The sequence below is a fragment of the Penaeus japonicus genome, unplaced genomic scaffold, assembly GCF_977035675.1.
Source record: "Penaeus japonicus unplaced genomic scaffold, GWHDUDI00000001_assembly GWHDUDI00000032, whole genome shotgun sequence".
In the NCBI taxonomy this organism is placed as follows: Eukaryota; Metazoa; Arthropoda; class Malacostraca; order Decapoda; family Penaeidae; genus Penaeus; species Penaeus japonicus.
The window spans coordinates 445,718-453,217 of NW_028234434.1; the positions used below are offsets into that span (position 1 = coordinate 445,718).

At 36.1% G+C, this 7,500-nt stretch overlaps 2 long non-coding RNA genes across 5 annotated transcripts in view; one reads left to right on the forward strand and one right to left on the reverse strand.

Annotated features, from left to right (window-relative positions):
* The window catches only part of LOC147467893 (uncharacterized), a 294,003-nt gene that overhangs the window by 276,996 nt on the left and 9,507 nt on the right, over positions 1 to 7,500 (reverse strand). For all 3 annotated transcript variants that reach the window (XR_015192648.1, XR_015192649.1, XR_015192650.1), the window contains one exon: positions 7,266 to 7,316. This is a non-coding gene — a long non-coding RNA (uncharacterized LOC147467893). The remainder of the gene's footprint in view (positions 1 to 7,265; positions 7,317 to 7,500) is intronic.
* Positions 1 to 7,500, forward strand: part of LOC147467899 (uncharacterized) — a 181,472-nt gene that overhangs the window by 45,853 nt on the left and 128,119 nt on the right. The gene's annotated exons all lie outside the window — the stretch shown is intronic.

The following is a 7,500-nucleotide window of genomic DNA, read 5'->3' on the forward strand; positions in this document are numbered from 1 at the left end:
ATATATATATATATATATATATTACATACATACATATATATGTCTGTCTGTCTACACACACACACACATATATGAGAGAGAGAGACACATACATATATGAGAGAGAAAAATAATGCTTTTATTTTCATTTATTTGGTCTTATTTACTCACGTTATCATTATGATTTATGTATTATTTATCATTCATTTTATTTATTATTTGTAAAGACCCATGTGGCCACTTTTCTCATCAATATTATTGTAATAATGTTACTCTTACACCGTTCTAAGAAACAAATAAATCGACAGTAAATAGCCGTGTGGCTGGCCACCTTTCTCAATAATACAAATACCATCACTAATAAATATATATGTATATATGTATATATATATTATTTATTTATGTAATATATATATATATATATATATATATATATATATATATATATGTATATATATATATATGTATATATATATTATATATTTATGTAATATATATATATATATATATATATATATACATATATATATATATATATATATATATATATAATTTTTTTTTCTCGCCCGGTTTTACGAATAATAATAAAATGAATAGTCCTTTAACTTGCTTTTTTTCTATATCAATCTGTGTGTTTCTTTCTTTTTTATGTATGTATGTATGTATGTATGTATTTATGTATGCATGGATGTAGGCATGTATGTATGTATGTATGTAAGTAAGTATGTATGTAAGTAAGTATGTATGTGTCTATCTATCTATCTATGGTTGTATGTATTTATTTATGTATGTATGTATGTATGTATGCATGCATGTATGTATGTATGTGTCTATCTATCCATCTATGGTTGTATGTATGTATGTATGTCTGTATCTATATATCCATCTACATATACATATATTATATATATATATATATATATTTTTTTTTTTTTTTTTTTGGGGGGGGGGGTAACCAAACCTAACGTAACGCTGTAGCACACGATTGATATTTTTTTTTTTTTTCTTGCTTTCTATTTTTGGGAACCTAACCTAACGCAATAGCAGACCAATATTATTTTACTTTATTTTTTTTTTTTTCTTCTTTTTTTTTTTTTCTCTCTTTTGTAACCGAACCTAGGGCAATAGCGAGTCACAAGCACACAATTATATTTTATTCCATGTTCAATTTCCCAACCAATGCGTGCGTGCGTGGGTGCGTGCGTGCGTGCGTGCGTGCATAGTATGGCCGTTGCTTTATTTTATTTTATTTTGTTCTATTTCTTATTTATTAATGTATTTATTTTGCCGTTGAGTTCTCATAGTTTATAATATTATCATTTCTTCTTTCTTCTTCTCCTCCTCCTCCTTTTCCTTTTTTCGTGTGTATGTGCCGTGTATGTGCCGTGTATGTGCCGTGTATGTGCCGTGTACGCGTGTGTGCTTGTGCGTGTGTGTGTGCGGCTGTTGCTTATAAGAGCATTTTCTGGTATTTTCAACTTTTCCGAGCATGGCCTTTGAATTATTCCATATGGTTAGTGTTGCTCTCAGTGTTACTCTTATCCCGTGCCGTGTGCACGTGTGCGTTGTGCTTGTAATTAGCGGCTATAGGTGAGAACTAAGCAATTTGCATGTGTGGGTACGTGTGAATGCGACAAGTTAGGCTTTTATTTGATTGGATTTGACTTTTCTTTTTGAGTGCGTGTGCGTGCGTGCGTGGGTGCGTGCGTGCGTGCATAGTATGGCCGTTGCTTTATTTTATTTTTTATTTATTAATTCATATATTTTGCCGTTGAGTTCTCATTGTTTATAATATTATTATCATTTTTTCTTTTTCTTCTTCTCCTCCTCCTCCTTCTTTTCGTGTTTATATGCCGTGTACGCGCGCGCGCGTGCGTGCGAGAGAACTAAGCAATTTGCATGTGTGGGTGCGTGTGAATGCGACAAGTTAGGCTTTTATTTGATTGGATTTGACTTTTCTTTTTGAGTGCGTGTGCGTGCGTGCGTGCAGGTGTCTATGTGAGCAGGTGTGTATGTGTGCAGATACCTATGCATGCAGGTGCCTACGTCCGTCTATGTGTGCAGGTGTGTATGTGTGCAGATATCTGTGCATGCAGGTGCCTACGTCCGTCTATGTGTGCAGGTGTCTATGTGTGCAGGTGTGTATGTGTGCAGATACCTATGCATGCAGGTGTCTACGTCCGTCTATGTGTGCAGGTGTCTATGTGTGTATGTGTGCAGATACCTATGCATGCAGGTGCCTATGTGCCTATCTATGCATGCATGCACGCACGTGGACGTGCGCGTTGTGTGAGTGTGTGTGCATTTATTCATTGCATGCATTTTACTAGATGAATGTGTACGTTTTGCATGGCGTGTACGTGTGCGTGTGCATGTCACTAGTAGTGCCTACAGATATCATGTGCGGCTTAGTTGTTTCTTCACTGTTTGTTCATCCAATCATTATATAAGAGTTTGGTAGGGAGGGAGGTGTGCAAAATTGCTTTCCTTACTTTGGTTCATTTGAGAGTGAGTGAGTGAGTGAGTGAGCATCCCCATATTTGATAATAGTAATATGTACAGCATTATTCCTCTGACAAGTGGAATAAATAAGTGTGAAGACTCAAGTATGGCTAAGAATGTAAACATGTACGTCTCTCGATGTCTTTTTTTGTTTGTTTCATTTTTGTAAGCGAATGAATATCGTCGGCGGCGTCGGCGATTCCATGATTTTCCTTGCTGGTTGTTTTGTCGGTTATCGACCTAAGGGCCAGGTGGATAAGGAATGCATTCTAAACATTGTGGTCGTATCTCTCTATCTATGTATCTATCTATCCATCCATCTATCTGTGTAATGACTGACTCGTGTCGTGTATTCATTTATTCATTGATCGGTCGGTCGGTCGTCGCAAACCAATTTGCATGTGGGGGGGGGGGGGGGAGGGGGGAACAGGGAGGGAGGGAGAGGGGTTGGCCACCTCTATGCCTCCCTCCCTTCCCTTTTCCCTCCCCCCTCCCTCCCTCCCTGTTCCCCCCTCCCTTCCCTCCTTCCTCCCTCCCTGTTCCCCCCTCCTTTCCCTTCTCCCTCCCTTCCCTCCTTCCTCCCTCCCTGTTCCCCCCTCCCTTCCCTTCTCCCTCCCTCCCTCCCTCCCTATCCCCACACTTGCATAGAGGTGGCCAACCCCTCTCCAAGTGTGGGGAGAGGGGGGAACAGGCCACCTCTATCATATTATCAATTGACTATGTGTTTGTTTGTTTGGCTTTTAGTATATAGGCAACAACAAACCACTGGTGTAGTTACGATGGTATAATGGCAATTGGGAGGGAGTGAGTGAATGAGTGACCTCTTTCCTTACTAGAGTGAGGTCTATTATTACTATTATTATCATTATTATTATTATTATTATGTCGCCGTTGTTTCTATCAAGCTTGAAGGAATTGCCCTTGGTTGATGAGTTAGTTGTCTTGGTACTTGTGTGTGTGTGTGTGTGTGTGTGTCTGCGTATATGCATGTGCATGCATGCCTGTCTCTCTTTATTTCATGTATGCATGCAGATAAGGTAAAACTCAATCAATCAATCAGTCAGTCAGTCAGTCAGAGTGCAAGTGTGATGGATAATACTTTGAATTATTTGATTTGATTCGTAAGTGTATGTGTGGTGATCCGGAGAGAAGATGCGTGCTTGCTAGATTGATTGGTTGCTAGTTCGTTTGTTTGTCTGTTCGTTCGAGTAGGGTCCAAGAAAACGCAAGTGGAATAGCCATTTTTCCTAGCTTTGCTTTGCCTTGCTTTGTTTGCTCTGTTTCGTTTCGTTTCCTTTGAGCGAGCTCTCATCAATTCTTGTATGTCTGTCTGTCTGTCTGCGTATGTGGTTGTATGTATGTGTATGTATGTTGGGACATGTGAGAAGAAGAAGAAATTCAAAAGACAGAGGATAGTAAATCAAGAAACAAGCCAACGTTTATTTGATCTCAGTATATGATAGGGGCAAAAACAAATGTAGGCAATAGTAGTATTAGTAGTAGTAGTAGCAGTGTCGATGGTGTTAAGGATGTAACAAGCAGTAGCAATGATAATGAATAAGAGTGTAGGCCCATTTCATGTCAAGAGTCAAGGGGGGAGAAAGTGAGAAATGATACATGCATGTATGCATTTACAAGTGTAAAGTCGATTTATTACAAAAACTAAAACAAATGAATGAATGAATGAATGACTAGAAATGAATGGTTGGTTCGCTGTCTATGATGGGAGAGAGAAAGAGAGAGAGAGAGGGGGGGTGGGTGGTACGGAGTGGAAAAAAGGGGGGGGCAAGTGAAACAGAGAAAGAGATAGAAACAATCTATGTATGTATGTTGAATCAGACAGATATCCCTTGTAGCAAACTGTGCCTATCAATAATATTACGATACCTGGTGACACACAAAAGTGATTGATGAGGAAAATAGCCACTGAGTATGAGCACGAAGTAGTAATAATCATTGAATTTGATTTGGTAGAGGAAGATAAAAATGTACGTGCAAGAAAGAGAGAGAGAGAGAGAGAGGGAGGGAGGAAGAAGGACCACAGCCAGCCAGCCAGCCAGATAAGGAGGGGGAGGGATCGGGTTACAAACCGATCAGTAGTTAGCTAGTTATCAGTACCAACCCACTCACTCACTCTCTCATGAAAACACTCGAATTCCTCTCTCTCACAAACAAACTCACCAAAAATCAACACTAAAACAAACAGTCGAACCACACAAAAAGCCAACAAGAAGGAAAAAAGAAACAGAGACCAGTGCAAAACACGTAGAAAAAGAGCAAAAACGCAAACTCAAACGTCAAACAAAAAAAAACATACCAAACATCAACTAACTAAACAACAAAAACTGAGTCAAAAACAAAAACAAGCAAAAAACACCAAAAAACAATCTCACTCATCAGCAAACAAGACAATACAATACAATCCATTCCATTTCTCATTTCATATTTCATACACAAGCAACATTCAACTTGACTTTGCTCTTGCCTCGGTGAGGCCTACGCGCGCCCCGACCAGCCGTCGGACAAACAGAAATCGACCTTCTCCCCTAGATCTCAAACAAATCTAGACCTTATTCACTAACCAGCTAAATCCAACAAACTACCAAACTGCCTCCGCTCAACTCTCGGACAAGTAGAAATGGACCTTCTCCACAATATCTCCACAATATAGTCCTTATACACTTCACAAAAGGAGCTAAATCCAACAAACTACCCAACTGCTCTAGTTAGCATGACTAGTTTTGATGGAACACATCACACACACACCTTAGAGATGGCTGGCTGGCTGGCTGGCTGGCTGTTTCAATGCTTAGACACATACCAGTTCTTTAACGACTATCTTTTCTAGACTTGGCATGTTATTATGATATTTTGTAAATGCAGATGAAAATCTTCAGCTATTATAAAGACTCGCATATCTTTCACTAAATCATCCACGTTAAAGAACATGCTACCAAATTAACTTGATAGATGAAATAGCCAGACTTTGTCTATGAAAGAAAGGAAATGTGCAATTACATCAACTGAATATTTTTCACATTTTATCAAGAAAAAAAAAATGCTAAATCATATGAAAAAGGACATCTTTATGAAAGTATACTATGCAAAACTGATATTGCTGTTGTGTTATGTTATTTATTTTTTATTTTTTTATTTTTATTTTTTTTTTCCACATGATATACATACAAGAGAAAGAGAAACATGAAAACTGACAAATTGTTGGAAGCATACCCTAGAAACCTTGTGTTCTTGCATTGTATGTTATATTTTATTTATTTATTTGTGTGTGTGTTTGTTTTGTTTTTGTTTTTTTTCTAAACATCATAGACATACAAAAAGATGACACAACATGAAAGCTGATAAGTCATTGAAAGCATAGTTACAATACATGGTTGCATGTTTTGTGCCTTATACAATGGAGGTTTTTTTTCTCATCACCATCACCATCACCATCACCATCACCATCACCATCATCATCATCATCATCATCATCATCATCATCATCATCATCATCATCATCATCATCATCATCATCATCATCATCATTATTTTCATTATTATCATTATAATAATCATTTCTTGTAGATATTTACACTAAACATTATTGTACAGTAATAATTGTATTTCATGGAAGAATTAAGTTTTTACATTATCCTCTGATGATTCTCACTGGTTATGTCATCCATGGTTCATAGATAAATAGACATAAACTCACACACACACACACACACACACACACACACACACACACACACACACACACACACACACACACAATTCTCATCTTTTTGCCGCTCTTCTTCTCTTTTTCTCCCTAGGTGTGTGTGTAGACATAGATACAGATAGATAGATATATAGATAGTAAAACTAAAATACATTTAACATAAATATCCTCATATATATCTTGTACAATCAATTATATCCTTGGTTTTATTGATTCAGATCTTTGTTCTTTTTTTTTTCATTTTTCCTCTCTTTCTCTCTCTTTTCATTTACATATCCCCAAGATTTTCAATTATATTATGAATTTTGTATTTAGGAATATTGTAATCTGTATTACTCTTTTACAACAGATATTATCCTTTTTCCATCGTTTCATTCTTTGTGCTTAAAACATGGTTTATGAGTAAAATATAGGATAACCAGAATAGTTAAATGATATTAAAACAATTTTTTGGCATATCTCTTTATTTTTATAAACAAATAACATTAACAAATGTCAAGGAGCTAGTTAATAAGATCCAAAGAGTTTAGAATGCACTATAAAACAACAATCAAATTCAAAGTGCACAGAAAATCAAATGCATAACAAAAAAGGTTGACAAAGTTGTCATGCATCCCTTCATAATAGAGTGTAAAACAGAGTGTAATGGAAATGTTTGTTTGTCAAGTATACAGTTCTAAGAAAACAGCAAAATATTATATTTACTGATTAAACAAACAATAGTTTAGCATTGTATATTAAGCACACAGGATGCAAGAAACCAATAGATATACAAATGGTTTAAATAGATAGTTATATAGATATGAATTAATCCAAACTGGCTTTGAGATTTTTTTTTTATCATAACATGATATACAAGTAGTACTTAAAACAAAAGAGGCCTTTAAATCCCTTAATAATAACTGAAGCCACTGTCTATAAAAGTACATTCAATATCTATATTTCCATTTAATAAATGACAAAACTAAAATAAGAAATAACACATAAAAAAGCATTCCTTTTCCTTCATCTCTTGCTATATCCACAGTGTCTCTTACTGTAACATTTATTTAAACATTACCTTGTTGGCTCTTGCTCTCCATGCACTGATGACATTGGGTTCATTCCGCTCACCGGAAACATTGAATTTATTATTTCACTACACTTTCTTGTACATTTTCAGTGTGGACTTGCACATTAATAAAAACCAAATTCCAATCTAATAAATTATAGACTATCGATACATTTAAAATCTTAGAGGTGAGGCTATGCTTATCATGCATGATATATACATGTCAATATCTTCTTCTATATAG